Consider the following 20,088-nt stretch of genomic DNA (forward strand, 5'->3'; position numbering starts at 1 on the left):
ACTGCAGGAAGAAGAGAAAGGAAGGGAAGCAGAGCCTAGGATGGACTGGCACAGTGCAGCGCAGTGGAAGCAGGAACTCTGAGACAGGAGGACTTGCAGAAGAGTTGATACACTCACCAGGCTTCCCCACCTCCGCCTGCTTCCCAGGAAATCGCTGGGGGCCATGATTACAGCTCCCGGCCTCCAACATTCCAGTCTCTCTTCTGCTCAGCAAGTGTGGAGAAGTTAATGTCGGGACAGATATCAACCCATGGAAGTGGTGATGACAGGGGTTTAAGTAGGCGGGGAAATGCCCAGGAAAATGTGGAAGTGTGTTTCACATAGTTATTTAAAATGTCCCTAGTGGGAGAAGCTGTATTTTCTCACAGCAGTAACATGCTTATTTACATACTCCCCTTCCTCACTTCTAATTTTGTACTTCCTTCCTCTAATTCTTCCTTATGTTTTACTACACTTACATCACCAACATTTTTTTTCAAGGTAGGGTCTCACTCTAACCCAGGCTGACCTGCAATTCACTAAGTAGACTCAGGGTGACATTGAGCTCACAGCAATCCTCCTACCTCTGTCTCCCAAGTGCTGTGATTAAAGGCATGCGTGACCACACCCAACTCTACACTTATGTTCTTATTTCATGTTTTTGGTTTTGAAGGAATACAATTTATTTTCCTTATTTTATATACATATATATGTATATAATTTATTTGTTTCCAAATTACTATATCTCTAATTTTACTTTAGGTCTTAAACATTTTTTTTTCTCTTTTATGGCAAGAAGCATATTAGTCATATAAAAATGGATTTCTAAAGATGAGTTTACTTTTAGAGAATAACTTCTCTTAGTTCTGAGAACAAGATATTTTACAAAACTTCTTTTTATTTATTTATGTATTTATTATTTATGTTTTGGTTTTTCTAGGCAGGGTCTCATTCTAGCTAAGGCTGGCCTGGAATTCACTATGTAGTCTCAGGGTGGCCTCGAACACATGGTGATCCTCCTGCCTCTGCCTCCTGAGTGTTGGGATTAAAGGGGTGTGCCATCACGCCCTGCTCAAAATTTCTTTTTAAATAACCCACCCTAGTATTTAGCTCCCTGCTTACCTTCCTGAAATTTGTTTAGCTATTTTTGTAATTCAAAATTTAAAGCAATCATTTAAATTTAAAATTCCATATTATGCTTCTCTTTCTATTTTTGTAAAAAACAATCTAGATATATATGAATTACCTAATAGATACCCACATTCTTAATTCAGGTCTGCTTTGGGGAAAACTTCTAATTCTAGTCACATATTCTAATCCTATAAACAGCCCTTTCTCCCAATTTCTTTTTTTCTCAATTTATTAACATTTTTCATAATTATAAAAAATATCCCATGGTAATACCCTCCCTCCCTCCTGCACTTTTCCCTTGTCTTCCAAAAAATATAGGCAAGCCTTTACATCTTTACATGTACACATTTTTAAAATTTAGTTTTTCTTACATATATCTTGTTCGTATGTACCCCACACTTCCTTCCCTTAACGCCCTAAGTCCCACTGTATTCCTCTTTCTTCTCATCTTTGTCATTAGCTCATTAAGAAGAGGAGTGGTCTCTCAAGCCCCTCCCCTGCACATAACGGAATGTTTTTGGCCCAATTACGTGTAGATCTTGTGTGTGTAGGCACCACGGCTATGAGTTCATGAGTGCCATGACCTTTCCATGTCTGATTGTGAGAGTTCACAGCGATCCTCCCTGTCCTCTAGTTCTTACATTCTTTCTGCCCTATCTTCCACGAGGTTCCTTATGTCTCAGAGGGGGTGATGTATGTGTCCCATGTAGGGCTAAGAACTCAGCAGTCACTTACTTTCATCGTTTAAGCAGTGATCCAAGGAGAGAGGGTGACAAATCTACCTCAAAGGCAATAGTCTGAGATCACTAAGTCTCCTGTATAAAATGACATATCTACACTTAAAGAAGAGTGAATTTTGTACTGACAATTATAAAATCATGCATAATTCATATTAAGTCTCAACTATGTTGTCAAGGATGACTCAAGGGCTCACCATTCATTAGTGACTTTCCTTTCAATCTACTTACATTACATAAGTCACTTCCTTCATATTTTTTCACATACTTGAAGTATCTAGGACATAGGGCTTCCTAGCAAATTAGTTATTATATCTGAAGTCATACTTTCAAATATTTAGGACATTTATTTTAGAGGATTAAAAATTTACAAAAAACTGTCTTAAAACCAAAATCTTAATTTTTTTAATTCTAATAAAGTTGTTTTAAACGTAACTTTAGCATTTGAATATTCCATTTGCTATGCTGAGTAGCCATGTGTCAACTAGCAAAACTAAGTCAGCTTTTTGTAGCCTACTATTCCTTCTGTTGGACATCTGGTTTCAAGCAACATATGGATATTATTTTTACTATTACACTTAATGCTTCTTGTTAAAGTTTAATGGTTTATTATGATGTGAACTTGATTTTATTACTTTGGCCTAGAACTTAACATAATCTTCCTAAGGTTTTATATTATAGTTAATATGGTATGGTGATTTATAAATATGTGCATACACACAGATACATGTATGGCAATACACTGCTTGATAAATACTGTGAGAATTCAGAATGAAATGGTTATTGATTAAACCAACAATCCAATGTGTCTTTTATCATTCAATGTTTTAGACACTACATATATTCACTATAATTTAATTCTGAAATTATCATAGGAACTACTTTACAGTTCATAATAAATTAGCTTGTTTTATTTGCCCTTATTTATTTGGGAGTTTTATATATTTTTAAAAATATTTATACCTGTCTGTGTGCATATACATCTTTTTTTTTTATCTGATTTACATGGGTGGCTTGGGAATTAAAACCTGGCCAAAAAGGCTTTGTAACCATGAATCTTTAACCACCGAGCAATCTTTCCAACTTCATGTCAGTTCATTTCAGGAGATATATAAAATCAGCTTCCTTGAAATGCCTTTGTATTTTCACATGATATGTCTTCTTTCTTTCTTTCTTTCTTTCTTTTTTTCTTTTTTTTTTTTTTTGAGGCAGAATCTCACTCTAGCACAAATGACCTGGAACTCATTCTGTAACCCAGGTTTGCCTTGAACTCAAAGCAATCTTCCTACCTCAACCTCCACAATGCTAAAATTAAAGGCATGGGTCATCACACCCTGTCCCAAGTCCTTCTTTCAAGATCAACTGATCATATCAACTTATACGATCCTCCTCAGAAGGATTGCTGGAATTCACCATGGAGTTGTGGGTTATGAGATGTGAGAGAAGCAGTCAGTCATTGTGGGTGGGTGGGTGGGAGGCAGCACCTTTAGATATTCCCTCCCATTTTGTGACTTTTACAATCTTTCTATCCAGAAACAATTCTCATAATTTGTATAATTCCTTGTTCACACTTCACAATCCCATTGATTGTACCCTATTGGGAGGTAAGTTTGAATCTAATTCACTCTAACATGACTTAATGATATCATATATTTATTGGAAACTTAAGCCATGGGGAGAAAGTGCTATTTTAAACATTTAAAAAGTATATATATATGGCTCTTTTAGTAGCTTAAATGTGTTATAAGCTTAAAGTGCTTTAATTTTTCGCAGTCATTGTTTTCAACCATGCTTTGTCAAATGTCACTTGTTCTTTACAGACATCTAGGAAATGTACCATAGATTTTACTAAAAGCCAGGCCTGTTGAACACTCATTTCATAGTGGCTTAAGCCTCATTTACCACAAGCACCTTTCTGATGACCTCCCCTCCCTTCCACCACAAGGTCCAGCTTCTTGAAAGATCTGAAGTGGGGAGAAGTAATGAGCTGATTCTAGATCCTCTCCCCCCTCTTCAACTTCAAAGCTTAGTTCCTCTGCCTTGGAAGGGCAGGAGAAGAATTAAAGGAGTCAGGGATCTTTGGGGGTCAGGACTCTGGATGATTGTGAGGCAGTCTTATCCCATCTGCCCTGCAGCTATAAAAGAGACCTTCATGCTTCAAGCACAAGGAAATGAACTTAGTAAATTTTTCCTTGAATGTAGTTCTCTCTCCAGATGATGATGCACTGTATGCCAGGGAGGAGATTGACAGGTGGCCTCCTAAGCAGGTGCACAGCATTCTGGCTTCTCTTTACTATTCCCACTTTGGGGAAATATCACAAATATGTGAAAATAACCCAAATTCCGGGTGAAACCAAAGAAAAGAAATGCCACACAAATAAAAGACTACTTGCTTTCAGATAAGTTAGTGAAAATAAAAAGCAGCTTTCCTAATATAAACTGTATCCCACAGAACAAGCTCTGACCAGTGGCAGCTACTTTAACCTACCACTTTTCATTAACTTCATTAAATTTTGGAACCTGTGCATGTGCTGAATATGAATTATTTTTTATCTTTTCATACTTTTTTGCTGATTTGCTATAAATTTATGCCAAAGAAACAAAAAAATTATAAAACAAGAATTATTTGATCCTAAGAAGAATTCAATCTGTTCAAATATCTTCTAAGTGTTTCACAACATGCATACAGAATTCTTTAATTTTATTAAGTAGAAATTTTGCATGGACACATCATGTGTTGGTACCATCATTTCCCTCCTGCCGGCCCCCATTCTACTGAGAGCCCTCCTCAGAAGGATTGCTGGTATTCACCGTGGAGTTGTGGGTTATGAGTTGTGAGAGCAGCAGTCAGTCATTGTGGGTGGATGGGAGGAAGTGCCTTTGGATATTCCCTCCCATTTTGTGGCTTTTACAATCTTTCTACCCCCGTCTTCTGCAAAATTCCCTGAGCTGTGGTGGGTGTGTTTTAAGTCTACTTTAGTGTTGAGTTCTCAGCAGCTTTGGGATTTCTGCTTTGATATGTTTTGTGCATTCTCAATGTCTGTCTCCATCACCATGGTGCTGATTGTCAGCTTCGGCATGCAAACAGCACTCTTGCTCATCCCACTGATTCCTCTGTGGTTTCACCTGGGCCCTGGCCGATGTGCCAGGGGTGGTTTATCTCCTCGGTTCTCACTGACTTCTGAAAATAAACAACATATTCCCCAGCAGAGATGGAGGTCAGCATAGGTTAAATGGGACAAGCATTGTTTATTTAGAGAGATTTTGATGGGGGTAGCCTCTCTTTTGGCAAAGACTAGGTTCATGATCTTGGTCTCCATAGGACTCTGACCTTGTTCCCAGTTCCAGCTAGGGGTTCCTTCCGACTGAGTGGAGCTCTTAAGCCAATCAAAGAGCCATTGGTTACCCACCAAGGCTATGTGCCACCCTTGTACTGATGTATACATCTGGTCAGGCTGGTGGCTTTCATATAGCAGTGTCCCCTGCTAGCACACAAGGTTGTTGGCCTTTTTCCCCCAGCAGCTCATGTAGCATTTTCCAGCACTGTACAGGCAGACCATCTGGAAACTGGCTTCTTTTTAGATTCCAGCTGCATCTTTATCTTCTGTGTTGGCAGCATGTGGTGTATTCAGCAATAGAGTCTTACCTTTTACCTCAGGTGAGTAATCAAGTGCTTTGACAGAAGGCTTTTTTTTTTTTTTTTTTTTTTGTCTTGGGGACCTCATAAGTCTCTCTGATAAACAGCTCAAGGTGGGTTATAACTGGTTTTGGTACTAGGAGTTATAAGCCAGAGTCAAATGTTTTAGGATTAGGCTTTATCCCACCTTCTCCAGGACCCTTCTTACCACATGATCTTCACATTCTCTTATTGAGGGTTATATGTTTTTGTCTGCTATCCAGGAGGAAATTTTCTATGGTATGAATTTATTTTGGATTTAGTTTTGTGTGTATCTTCCCACTGCCATCACATTCACTTTTTCCCAAACACTTCCATCCCTATTTCCTGTCCCTTGAGTTGCCTGTCAGGTACCTGCAACTCAAGCAGGTTAGGAACCACAGATAAGGTGTTTGTCTTTCCTTCTGTGCTTGTGTGAGTTCACTTGGTGTGATCTGTTCCTAATCCATTCATTTTCCTACAAATTTCATTCTATCATTTTTTGCTGGCTGCTGAGTAGAATTCCATTCATCAAATGATGAGCATCTGGGTTGATTCTACTTCTTAGCTATTATGAATTGAGCAGCTATAAACATGGATGAGCAAATATCTCAGCAGTGAAGAGTGGACCCTATATAGTAGGTGACTAATAGAGGAATATCTGGGTCATTTGGTATTTTCATAAGTCTCCATGTTGATTTCCATGAATGAGGGTTCTCCTTTTCCCACATCCTCACCAACCTTTATTGTAAGTTGAGTTTTTAATGATTGCCATCCTGACTGGAGTAAGGCAGAATCTCATAATTGTATTAATTTGCATTTCACTGGTGGTTAAGGATGTTGTAAATTTTCTTAAGTGAGTACTAACCATTTGTATTTCTTCCATTAAGAATTTCCTATTTAGTTTTCTGCCCCACTTTTTTGAGTGGATTATTTGATTTCTTTTTAATGCTTAATTTTTTTTTGACTTCTGTGTAGATTCTAGATATTAGGACTCTGTTAGTGGTATATCTGGTGAAGATTTTTTTCCCATTCTGTGAGTACTCTGTTGGGTGATTATGGCATGTTTGTTTGTACAGAAGCTTTTTAACTTCATATGATCTTAATGGTTTAGTGATTGTTTAATTTCCTGGGCCATTGGGATATTGTTCAAGAAGTAAGTCATTCCCCATTCCAATACTGTGAAGAGTTCCCTCTATTTTTTTTTCTTCCAGGAGTTTAAGAGTTTCAGGTCTTATGTTGATGTCTTTAGTCCATTTGGAGTTGATATTTTTGCATGGTGAGAGGAGTGGGTCAAGTTTTATTGTTCTACATGTGGTTATCCAATTTGTCCAGCACCATTTGTTAAAGATGCTGTCTTTTCTCTAATGTACATTGTTGGCTCCTTTGTCAAAGATCAAGTAGCTGTAGTTATTTGAACTAAGGACTGGTTCTTCAGTTATGTTATATTGGTCTTATATCTGTTTTTATACCAGTACCATGCTGTTTTTGTTACTATGGCTTTGTAGTATAGTTTTAGATTGCGTATTCATACTTCCAGAGGTGTTTCTTTTGCTAAGGATAGTTTTGTATATCCAAGGCCTCCTGCCATTCCATATCAATTTTGAGTTTATTTTTCCTATATCTGTAAAGAATGATGCTGGGATTTTTATTGGTATTTGGAAAATCTATATATTGCTTTTGGTAGGATTGCCATTTTCACAATATTAATTCTACTTATCCAGGAACATGGAAGGTCTTTCCATCTTCTCATGCCCTCCTCAATATTTTCTTGAGTTTTTATTTCTATATTTAGTATGTAGGTCTTTCACATCCTTGGGATAGCCATGCTCATCTGTATAGTTATCTTTTGCATATAGGAAAACTACTTATTTTGTGTTGATTTTGTATCCTGCCACTTTGCTGAAGGAATTTATCACCTTTAGAAGTTTTGTGGTTCAGTCTTTTTGGTCATTTATGTATAGGATTGTGTCATTTGCAAATAGGGCTCGTTTGACTTCTTCCTTTGTAATTTGTTACCCATTTGTATCTTTCTCCAGCCTTATTGTTTGGGCTAGGATTTATAGTACTATGTTGAAGAGGAGCAGTGAGAGTGGGAACCCATGTCATGTTCCTGATCTTAATGGGAGCTCCTTGAGTCTTTCCCCATTAAGTATGTTTTGGGCTTTAGGTGCTTTGATTATAGCCTTTATTATGTTGAGCTATAAACCCCCCATGCCTAGTCTCTCCAGCATTTTGATCATGAAGGGATGTTCTAATTTGTTGAAAGCCTTCTCTGCATCTATTGAAATGACATGTGGTTTTGTTACTTATTTATGTGGTGTATTACATTAATTGATTTCTGTATGTTAAACTATCTGTGCATCCCTGGGATGAAGCCTGCTTGATCGAGGTGGACAATGCTTTTGATGTGTTGTTGAATTTGTTTTGCAAGGATTTTGTTCAGTATTTTTGCATCCAAGTTCATCAGGGATATATGTTTATAGTTTTTTGTTGTATCTCTGTCTGGTTTGGGTATTAGGGTAATGTTAGCTTCATAGAAGGAGCTGGGGCCATTCCCTATTCCCTGATTGTGTGAAAAAGTGGTTTTAGCTCTTCAATGAAGGTTTGGTAGAAATTGACTGAGAATTCACCAAGTCCTGGACTTTTCCTATTGGTGATGGTTTTTGTTTTTTTTTTTTTAATTATTTATTTATTTATTTGAGAGTGACAGACACAGAGAGAAAGACAGATAGAGGGAGAGAGAGAGAATGGACGCGCCAGGGCTTCCAGCCTCTGCAAACGAACTCCAGACGCATGCGCCCCCTTGTGCATCTGGCTAACGACCTGGGGAACCGAGCCTCGAACCGGGGTCCTTCGGCTTCACAGGCAAGCGCTTAACCGCTAAGCCATCTCTTCAGCCCAGGTGATGGTTTTTATTACATTTTCAATCTCAATACATGTAACAGACTTTTTAGGAGATTCTTATGCTCTGGACTTAGTTTTGGTAGATGGTTTGTTTATAAGAATTTATCCATTTCCTCCAGGTTATCTGTTTTTGTGGTGTATAGATTTTGGAAATGTCCTGCTGATTCTCCCAGTTTCATTGATGTCTGTTGTGACCTCTTCCTTTTCATTTCTAATTTTGTTAATTTGCTACTTTTCTTTTCTTTGATCAAATTGGCCAGAGTTTTATCAATCTTGTTTAATTGTTTTCAAAGAATCAGCTCTTTGTTTCATCAGTTTTCTCAATTGCTTTTTTAGTTTCTGCTTCATATATTTCTGCTTTGATCTTAATTATTTCTTTCTGTCTGGAGTTCTTAATGTTGGATTGTTCTTTTTTTTTAAAGCGTTTATGTGGATGGTTAGGCTATTAATTTGAGGCATTTAGTGCTATAAATTTTTCCCTTAGGACTGCCTTCATCATTCTATAAAATTTTAGTATGTTGTGTTTTCATTATCATTCAAGTCAAAAAATTTTACAATTTCATTTTTGTTTTCTTCCATAACCCATTCATTGTTTAATATCATTTTGTTCAGTCTCTAGGAGCTGGTATGATTTCTGTTCTTTTTTTCTGTTGTTGTTGTTAATATCTAGCTTCAAAGCTTTGTAGTCCAATATGATGCAGGAAGTTAAGTCAGCTTTCCTGAATTTATGGAGGCATGTGTTAGGGCCTGATATATAATCCATTTTGGACAAGGTTCTTCAGGCTGCTGAGGAGAGTGTATATTCTTTAGAATTGGGGTGGAAAGCTCTGTAGATGTCTGTTAGGTCTAATCAGTCTATGGTGTTGTTAAGATCTTTTATTTCCCTGTTGATTTTTCTGCTTGAATAATGATGGTAGTGGGGTGCTGAAGTCCCTACTATGATGACATTGGGATTTATTTCTGATTTGTTGTCAAGTAGGTTTTGCTTTATAAAGTGTGATGCACCAGTATTTTGTGCATATAGAGTTATGATTTTGATGCCATTTTGTTGGATCGTTCCTTTTATGAGCAAAAAGTAGCCTTTGTGGTGCTGGAGAGATGGCTTAGCAGTTAAGGCATTTGCCTGCAAAGCCAAAGGACCTCGGTTCGATTCCCTAGGACCCACACAAGCCAGATGCACAAGGTGGCACATGTGTCTGGAGTTCATTTGCAGTGGCTGGAGGCCCTGGGGCACCCATTCTCTCTCTGTCTCTCTTTCTTTCTCTCTCTCTCTCTCCCTGCCTCTTTTCCCCATGTCTCTCAAATAAATAAAGTCTAAGGACTCAGGTTAGATTCCCCAATACCCGTGTAAGCCAGTGCATGCATGTTATGGAGGCAGGAATGTGGTGCCAAGTGGTAGCAGAGGCACCTGTTGGAGGAAGGTGGTGGCAGGGTGTGGGGGAAGGGTGGAACTGGGCTCCATGGACTAGGCCTGAACAAAGATCCTTGGAGGTGGTTGGTGTGGGGGTGTAAATGTTCAGAGGCAATCAGAGCAGGGACTTGGGAATGTGGAGGCATGGGAGGTGTGGCTTGGTACCAATCAGTGGAGGTGGCCAAGGCTGAACAGTGAGCTTACCTGCCCCTTGCAACTTATCTTTCCCTGAATCCACCTGCTCCCAGTGAGCATGCTTTCCCTGTGTCTATCTGTTCCCAGCTAGCATGTTTTCCCTGTCTACCTGCTGCCAGTGAGCATGGTTATAGCTAGTATCTACCTGTTCCCAGTGAGCATTTCCCCAGCATCTACATGCCCCTAGAGAGCACACTTCCACCACATGCAGCATTTATTACTGGATTTCTGGACCAAGTCTAAAAACAAAAAGTGCTCCGTATGTTTGAAAGTATATATTTCTCAGCTGCTAAAGAGCACTTCCTGTATAAGTAAGAGGCCCTAAGGAGATTTGAGAGACAGCTGGTGTTTGAACTCCAGGGCCCACACTAAAAGCTGGATGTTGCCTTGTACATCTGTAATACTAGTCCAGTAGGGGAGCAACAAAGAATCACTGGAGCTCCCCCCAAATTGGAAATTTCTGGGAAATATAAGAGACTCTGGATCAAGTAAGATAACCAATAACCCTGCTCCAGACATTCTAGGTGAGTACACCCTGCATCAGGCAAACACATGGAGCACTGTCTGCTACATATATATGCACACACTACACCCCTACACACACATACACATCACCACCACCACTACCACCAACACCACATCATGCCACACATACATACCACATTATACACATTGCTGCAGTTACTTTCTGTTGCTGGGACAAAATACCAGAAGCAACTTATTTCATCTCACAGTCCGGAGGGGAAGCTTCATCATGGTGGAGGAATCATGATAGAGAAGTAACTGAGCAATACATCTTCTCAAATCAACAGGAAACTAGCAGCAAGAGTGAGTATGCTCCTGAATACCCAATAGAGTTGGGATAATAAACCTCCAGCCTCCCTCCTCTCGTTGACATGTCACCTTTCTCTCACAGGCTTTAAGAGCTGAAAAATGAGCATAAGGCTTAATCACAAAACACATGAGGCCATGAGAGACACTTTACATCCAGACTAGCGTACACACACATGCACACACACAAGGAAAAAATGTGCACTTTCATGATTTATTTTAAAGAACTGTTTGTTTTACATTCTTATGACATAGCAATTCTGTCAGTGATGGAGTAATTGTTTTATGATAGCTGTCAATTATGCCTTCCTAGGCTACTTAATCTAATTTTGCAGCAACTGCAATGTTTGAAAATTCTCTGCTTATGTTTATTCCCTTTTCTTATATAAATTTAGAAATATTAATAGATATCCAGTGAAATGATCTAACGTTACACATATTTCTATATATTAAGCTTTCCTAGAAGCATAGCCCAAGAAGCAATGTGAATACTTTATTTAAAGAATTTGATTTAAAGCCAGGCGTGGTGGTGCACACCTTTAATCCCAGCACTCGGGAGGCAGAGGTAGGAGGATTGCCATGAGTTCAAGGCCACCCTTAGATGACAGAGTTAATTCCAGGTCAGCCTGGACCAGAGTGAGACCCTACCTCGAAAAACAAAAACAAAAACAAAATAAAACAAAAAAAAGAATTTGATTTATTATTTATAACTCACTGTAATTATACAATAATAAAATTATAAAACAGTAATTATAATCAAATAGGTTTTAGTTAAATAATATAATTTTAATTGCATAACTGTAATTACAAGTTTTAAATTTTATTATTCCTAAAACTTATATTTACATTTAATCTTCACAATTTCATAATACCAAATGATTCTTTTATTTGTTTGTTTGCTTTGTTTTTCCAGGTAGGGTCTTTCTGTAGCCCAGGCTGACCTGGAATTCACTATGTAGTCTCAGGATGGCCTTAAACTCAAGGTGATCCTCATACCTCTGCCTCCCGAGTACTGGGATTAAAGGCATGTGCCACCATGCACAGCTACTAAATGATTCTTATTCCAAATATTAGTTTTTCTTCAAGTCCCAAATGTTCTGGACTTGCACCTTGTCATCTTTTCACTTGTATTTTTCATTTAATAGTGTTAAGTTACAATATGAAATTTGAGATGTGAAACCTCTATGGCCCTCTAAAGTCCCTATACTGTCTTCATTCATACCATACTTCACTTCATGGCTGGATTAGACTGGTATATATGACCTACTAGCCAGGTTCCTGCATTATCTTATTATGTATGTGCTGCATGATAGCATGCTCTTATTGGAGAGATTTCATATGTCATAACTACTTTACATATATTTGCTTAAAGATCCAAAATTAGCAATTGCAATCTTCAGCTCAGAGAGGCCTAATAGTTTTGTAACCAAAACTTTCAGATTCATGGATATTTGGCCAGTCCAATTATATTCTGTCAAGTTTTCAGACCTGATTAAAAAATAAATATGACTCTATCTTCTGCTCCTCACTATTCCATTATAGCATTAGTGTTTCAAAATTCTTCTTAGATTCTAATGCTGCTCCCCATTTGAGTGTCTTATTTACCCGTTTGGGGATTTGCTGATATTAGTTCATTGTTATCTAGGATGTCAATATATTTTCAATCCCTCGTTCTAGTTTTCTCTTCCAGTTGGACATGCTGGTCTTTCCCCCACCGACCACCACTGGGCTAAGTAGTGAAGGTGCAATTTGTTAATGTAATTACACATTTAGTACAGTACCTTCTACTGACTAGAGATGTTTTTGTTTGTGGACTTATACACCAGGGGCAAATAAATTTCTCTTTCCTGTCCCTAAATTTTGTACTTTCAGAGTCATAGAAACCTTTATTCACATTCTTTGGAGGAAGATTGGAGCTACAGAGCCAGCTAGCTGTATTTAGTAGTATTTATAAGTCAGAGACTCTTAATGTACATAGCGTTTTTCAGGACCCTGAGGATTCTCGTCTGAGGTAAAAGTTTGCTAATGTTTTCGTTGGATGTAATGACTCTAAAGTACTTACTTTATGAAGAGAATGAGATAAATAACCCAAAGATACTTTATCACAGAATTGTGTGACAATCTTTTGTAATATATACAATGTGCAGAACAGAATGCAAGACATAGAACATGTACTCAGAAAACAGACAACGAATAACTTAAATAAGTTGACCAAGCAAAGTTCTGCCTCATGATAAATCTATTTCTGTTGTGACCAGCTTAAGATGGTCTTATTACTTAATCATAGGAAGACATGCATATGTTGTTGATGGCTTTCCCATTATATTCAATTTCCAAAGTTGTTGAGGTGTAACATATTTGTACAATAAAAGCCACACACTTAAACTATGTAACTTAGTGAATTTTAACATATGTATGCACAGTGACTCTCACTGCTGTCAAGATCATAGTTAAATCTATTATATCTAAAGTACTTTCTGGCCTCTTTCTGTGGGGAGCACTGATTTGTTTTCTTTCACCTTAAAGTAGTTTGCATTTTACAGGCTTTTATATAAGTGGCCTCTAGATGCCAAGGGCCTCTGTCCTACAGCTACAGGAATTGAATCCTACCAATAATCACAGGCACTTGGAAGAGGACCCTGAATCTCAGATGGAATTGCAGATACTGCCCACATCTTGACTGCAGCTTGTGATCCATGAGACAGAGGCCACAGCAATGCTGCACTCACATGTCTGAATTGTAGAATGTTTGAGATATCAAATGTGTGTTATTTTAGGCTACTAAGTTTCTGGTGAAATGTTATGCTGCAAAATCAAAATAACCTACTGTCAAAACAGTGACTGTCTACATTATCAGTATGAATATTTTATATTTTTTCCTTATATTCTAACGTGAAGCTTTTCTCCAGAGGGTCTAGTAGTTGCATAATCACCTTCCTAACTAGAGCTAAAAATATTAGCTTAAAACCTCCTTTGTAATAACAATGGTCTGCCAAGTTGCTGTGGCTGCCTTTCATGGTTCACAGGACCTCTCCAGTGCATTTGATCATTCCGATGACTGATCACTCCTTTGCATAAGCTGGTCAAAGAAAACGAAGGGGAGAGCAATTGCTTTTGAAGCTTGGCACTGCGAATGAAAGTATGATGGGTACCAGAACCCTCTTTCTTTCTCTTTTCATATCCTTTCCCACTATTGTTCCCTCGCTTGTCAGATCTGGATGAAACAGAAAATACAGAGAAGCCCAAAATAAAAAATCAGAAAGTTACACTTGACAGTTTGAATTGACAGTTTCCAGTGCAGGTGCATTTTGTATTTCCACATGTGTGCTTTTGTCTGAGAGAGAAAGACTATGGATACCCACTGTAAGGCTGGCTTTGAATTTATCGTTCATAATGCTATAATGTAAATTTTACTGTTACATAGTCATTTTGCTATTCTTACACATATCTTCAGTTTTTTTTGTGCAAAATGTTGCTTAAAAATTTGACTTCAGAATCAACAGACCTGAGTGCTCATGCTTCTTTCTCCACTGCTTGTCAAGTTTGTCAGTATAAGTCAGTTGTTTTACATGCACAATTGTTTGATGTATGAAAGAGAACTAATATGAGTGGTGAACAACTGTGAAGATTAAGTGTGAGAATGTGTCATGCATTAATATAACTGACACATACCTAGTAATACTATTGTTAGTAGATTAACATGTTAATTTATTAACAGTAACAAGTCTTAAAGGGGTCTTGTGAAAAGCAGTAGATATACATTACTTCATGTCTATATACTAACTTAACTAGAAAACATTATAAAGTACCTATTACATGCAACATATTGTATGAGACAAGTACACACCCTAGGTTATTAAGATGAATACTTTTTATTGAGAAAGTGAGAATTGGTGCACCAGGGCCTCAGCAGCTGCAATCAAATGCCAGACACTTGTGCCACCTAGTGGGAATTTGCAATTGTTTGCTTGCTTCACCTTTGTGGGTCTGGCTTACCTGGGATTTGGAAAGCGGAATGGGTCCTTAGGCTTTGCAGGCAAGTGCTTTAACTGCTAAGCCACCTCTCCAGCCCAAAGATGAATATTTCTTAATAATAGGTTCCTGTTACAGAAAAAATATTCTAGTGAACTCCTTTGTTAATTTGTATGATATTCTTCTTTAAAATATTTTATTTATTTATTTGTAAGCAGAGAGAGAGAGAGAGAGAAGGAGAATTGGCACACCAGGGCCTCCAGCTACTGAAAACAAATTCCAGATGCATACACTCTTTTGCATCCAGCTTTACATGAGTACTGGGGAATCAAACCTGAGTTGTTAGGCTTTATAGGCAAGTACTTTAACTGCTGAGCCATCTCTCCTACCCTTGTATGATATTCCTATACACATATAAACTTGTGCAGTACCATGTTTACAAAGTATATTAAAAGTGATAGATTTATTGGTTCACTCATTCCATAGGAGCAAATAATAGTTACCTTTAACTTAGTACACGCTATTAGATTTCATCACCCAATAACCCTGGTAAGCTTAATTTTTATCACTAATATTTCAAAGGAATGTAACTATAAAAGGGAAAAAGATTAGAGAAACATATATACATTCATAAATAACATATGAACATAACATCATTAACATAATATGGAGATAATATGGGTAGGGTGGCACACGCCTTTAATCCCAGCACTCAGGAGGCTGAGGTAGGAGAATTGTTGTGAGTTTGAGGCCAGCCTGAGCCTATATAGTGAATTCCAGGTTAGCCTGAGCTACAGAGAGACCTTACCTCAAAAACACACAAAAATAAAAATGAAAAAAAGAACACAGAAATAAGAAAGCTGGTATCTCTCCTACACTTATTTATTTACATTTATTTTTGTGTTTGCATGCTAGGGCATGTGTGTGGAGGTCAAAGAACAACTTTGGGGTATCTGTGCACAACTTTTTGAGACAGGGTCTCTTGTTGCTGCATTTGAACTGCCAGACTTCAAAGAAATGTCAAACTAGCTGGACTGTGTGCTACAGTGTAGGCTCACAGGGATTGCATGTGCATGAGCTCCTTTGCATCCAGTTTTAAGTGAGTGTTGGGGAATTGAACCCAGGTTGTCAGGCTTTGTAAGCAAGTACCTTTAACCACTAAGCCATCCATCATCTCCCTAGCCCCCTTATCCTATGTATTGATGAATGGGTAAGACAATATATCTGAGGCAAGTTTGAATCATAGTCAATCTGACTCAAAGATCATAGAGTGACATGGCTTTGTATTAAAAAATGGGTGTGGGGGCTGGAGAAGTGGCTTAGCAGTTAAGGTGCTTGCCCATGAAGCTTAAGGTCCTTGGTTTGATTCTCTAGAACCCACATAAACCAGATGCACATGGCACATGTATCTGGAGTTCGTTTGTAGTGGCTAGAGTCCCTGGCACACACATTTTCTCCCTCATAAGTAAATAAATAATTAAAAATAAAATATTTTTTTAAAAAAATGTGTCTGCAGGTTTGATTTCCCAGAACCTACATAAAGCTGGATGTACAAAGTGGCACATGCATCTAGAATTAATTTGCAGGTGGCTAAAGACCTTGTAATACTCATTATCTCTCTCTCTCCCCTCCTCTCTCTCTCTCTCTTTCCTTGCAAATAAATACAAATATATATATTTTAAATTGGTATGCAGTCAGGCAAAGATTAGTTCATAATGACAGCAATCCTATCTAATGTTTTAATGCTTCCATTTAAATCACACCTTGAAGAAGCTGATACAATCCACAGAAGAGTTGCTGTGGTTTAATTATATCTGTCCAAATTCAGGTGTTCGAAACCTAATCCCCAAATTCATCTGTTAATCATATGTGAAATAGGGTCTTTTTGGTGGTAATTAGGATTCAATGAGCATATGGGCACTGTGATATTACTGGCTTTGTAAAGACAAGAAAAGACCCATGCTAGCACACTTGTTCTGTCTCTCCATATGACACCCTCTACCATATTTTGATATGGCCAGAAATCCCTCAGCCAATGCCAGAACCATGCCATTGCACTTTCCAGCAAATCCAGAATGGTGAGATAAATACATCTTTATTGTTTTGAAATTACCAGTCTGTGTTATACTCATTTATTGCAACAGAAAATGGACTAAGGCTCATGCCTGGGAATTTCCTAATGCATGTTGACTGCCTTTCATGAGAGTTGAATCTAGATTAAGGTGCTCTGTGTGGATCCTTTGAAAGGTCTCTGCAGAAAGAATAAAACAAGAAAGCTGTTTCTAGAAAGCAAGTCTAGAGAGGAAAATTGAAAATAAATTCTTATTTGGGGCACATTCTTTTGGCTTCTATCATTTCCAATATTCTGTTCATAGTTGTCCTTCTAAGTTTGTGGTCTGGGGGAATGTTATAAAATCTTCAAGACAAAGAAATACATCTGATAGTTCCAGTAGGCTAATTATCTTTGCCAAACTAAACAGAAATTCTCCAAAAACATGCTTTACTAGGAAGAGTATTAGTCTAGGAACAGTAGTTAAGCTCAGGCTTAGTTATTCAGATCTAATGAAGAAAAGGAGGAAATGGCATTAAGTGAACAGGAGTTCCCCAATATTTGAAAAATCGGCAGTGCTGTTTATCTCACTCCACCCCATATACGCTCACAATAGGATAATGGCCACCTACCTAAGAACGTCATTATCCAACCTTCCTTGCTGTGAGGGGTCATCATGTGATTAAGTTCTGATCAATGCAGAATGAACACAGGTGATGTTCGACTTCTAAGTCATGCTTTTAAGAGGAGGGAATGTGCCCTTGCCCTTCATAGGAGCCATCTGTAGTGACTGTAATAATCTGTCATGCTCCCCCTGCCATGATGAAACTTCCCTCTCAAAACTGTAAGCCTGAAATAAACCCTTTCCTCCCATAAGCTGCTTCTGTTCAGGTGGTTTAGTCCCAGCAATGAGAAGGTAACTGCTACAACCCACTTTGTCCTGTGAATCCTACTTGGGTAACTATAGAACTAGTAGGGTTCCTATCACATTGGCAGAGGCCAGAACTAAAGATTAAATAGAGGACCTAGTATAGGCACATATTATAAAAATTATATGCCAGCCAAAACTCTACTAAATATACATGATCTTGTCAAATATATCACCAAATAACATTATATGCCAAGTTAAAGTGGCAAATCTTTGGACTCCTTGGAGTAAGGCTGCAGAATATGAGGAGGTCATGAATAGATAACAAAGCTGTCCTCGCCCTAATGCTACTCTCTGTAAACATCAAAGGACCTCTTTACATGTATATCTGACATAATTGATGTGTCTCACACAAATACACATCACTTTACTGTCATTTGCCTTGAGCCTAGGAAAATACAAACCCTCAACACAGACTATTCTGAGAGGAATTTATGCTAAAGCCTTCAAAATGAGACTGGGACCATTTAAACCACATGCTCTGGATGTCACTTCCCTAGCATATAATCTAGAATGTTGAGGAAGAAGCCTATATGCATACACACAACAGCAGGTACTCTACTTGATTGCTCTTCCCAAAGTTCTTTGAGACAGAATTTCTCACCCAACTTAGAACTTGTCATTCTTCAGCTAGACTGACTAACAAGTGAAACTCCTATCTGCACCCACCTCAGTGCTGAGGTTACAGGTGTACATAGCAACATCTAGCATCTTACGTGGGTTCTGGGATCTGCAATCAATCCTCATGTTTGTGTAACAAACACTGAAACCTGCTGAGCTACCTCCCCAGCCCAGAGCTCCTCACATATGTGACTAATGCCAAGGTCCTTTTCCTATTGATGAGACCTGAACATTGATGTAGAAATTACACAATTCCATTCAAGCTTGTTTTATACAACAACAAAATCAACCTTTTGCCTATGCCTCAAAGCACAGTAAAAAAAAAAAAAATCATAATCCTGGATATTTCCTGTGGTTTGCATGCATTCCTCACTTTTGAAACAATTTAGACACTTTGTTATAAATGTGTATTTCTGGCATTTTTGTTTAGTCTGTTTATGAATGAATAGGCTGCTATATATACCTCTACTTAACATACTCCTTAGTATCCATATGTTTTCAATTTGAGGCATTAGTCGTCATAGATGATGGGGATATTTTAGTCTCTGAGGATATTGTATGATTTAGTTTAGTCATCCTTTTGGGAAAATAGGGTGCATTGTTCATTTATACTTTCTCATCTAATGACCACTGTGACCACATCCTGAAATCCTGAGATATCCATCTACAAAACTTGATTGGTCCTAAAAGAGATAAAACCTGTATCCATGACCTCTCTGGATTTAAACCAACCCAGGAAAAGGTCAGATATTGAACTATTTCTGGAAGCCATGTATTGTACCATATTCTCTGAATAAATTAGCATGCTTGACAACATAAACCATTGAGAGGTAAATACAGCAGATAGGTAACCCTATCTTTTCATAGATAACCTTAGTTTCTACATTAGGCCCCTGTTCTGTTCACTGGTATTAAAGATGCCAACTTTAATTTTTCCAAGTTGATGTCTAAATACTGGGGGACTTCATGACTGCCAAGGAAGGACATTATGAGGACATCTAATTCTTCCCTATCTTATCCATGATCCCATTTGTGACATCACCAGAAGCAGCAACTCTTAAGGTTCCAGTTCTTTGTCAGCCAGTGTGGCAGCTGGTATCCACATGCAGCTACTTAGTACTTGAAACGTGCCTTGTCAGAAGTGAAATACAATGGAAGCATAAAATACTTAACTGAATTCCAAAAATTTAGCACCAAAGACTCTAATTTACATATTGAAATGATATTTGGGTAGGTTTTGTTAATAATACTCCTAAAATTAATTTCACTTATTAATTTCAGGTTTTAATATTAGAAATGTTAAAGTTACATATTTAGCTTCCAATAGTTTCATGTCATAGTGCCACTATAGATCTCTAGCCATTTCCTTCCTCCCAACCATAAGCTGCTATATTTCATTGAAGCCATCTTCATTGATGTGACATCAGTATTTGGTTTACTACTACTGTCATTATGAAAAAGTTAACTGGGCTTACTCCAGCTCAGTTGCATTGTGTTTCTAATTCTTAGCTACAAAACTGTACATGTAGAAATAACTCTACTCCACTTTATCTAAAAACAAAATCATTATTTTCATTTGAGGATTATCTAGGATATTTTCTTCTGTAGGGCTCAGACAGACCCAGGAACTCATTTGTTTGAATATTTAACTGAAAATTCATGTTCTGTTCT

The sequence above is a fragment of the Jaculus jaculus genome, chromosome 6 (genome assembly GCF_020740685.1).
Source record: "Jaculus jaculus isolate mJacJac1 chromosome 6, mJacJac1.mat.Y.cur, whole genome shotgun sequence".
In the NCBI taxonomy this organism is placed as follows: domain Eukaryota; kingdom Metazoa; phylum Chordata; class Mammalia; order Rodentia; family Dipodidae; genus Jaculus; species Jaculus jaculus.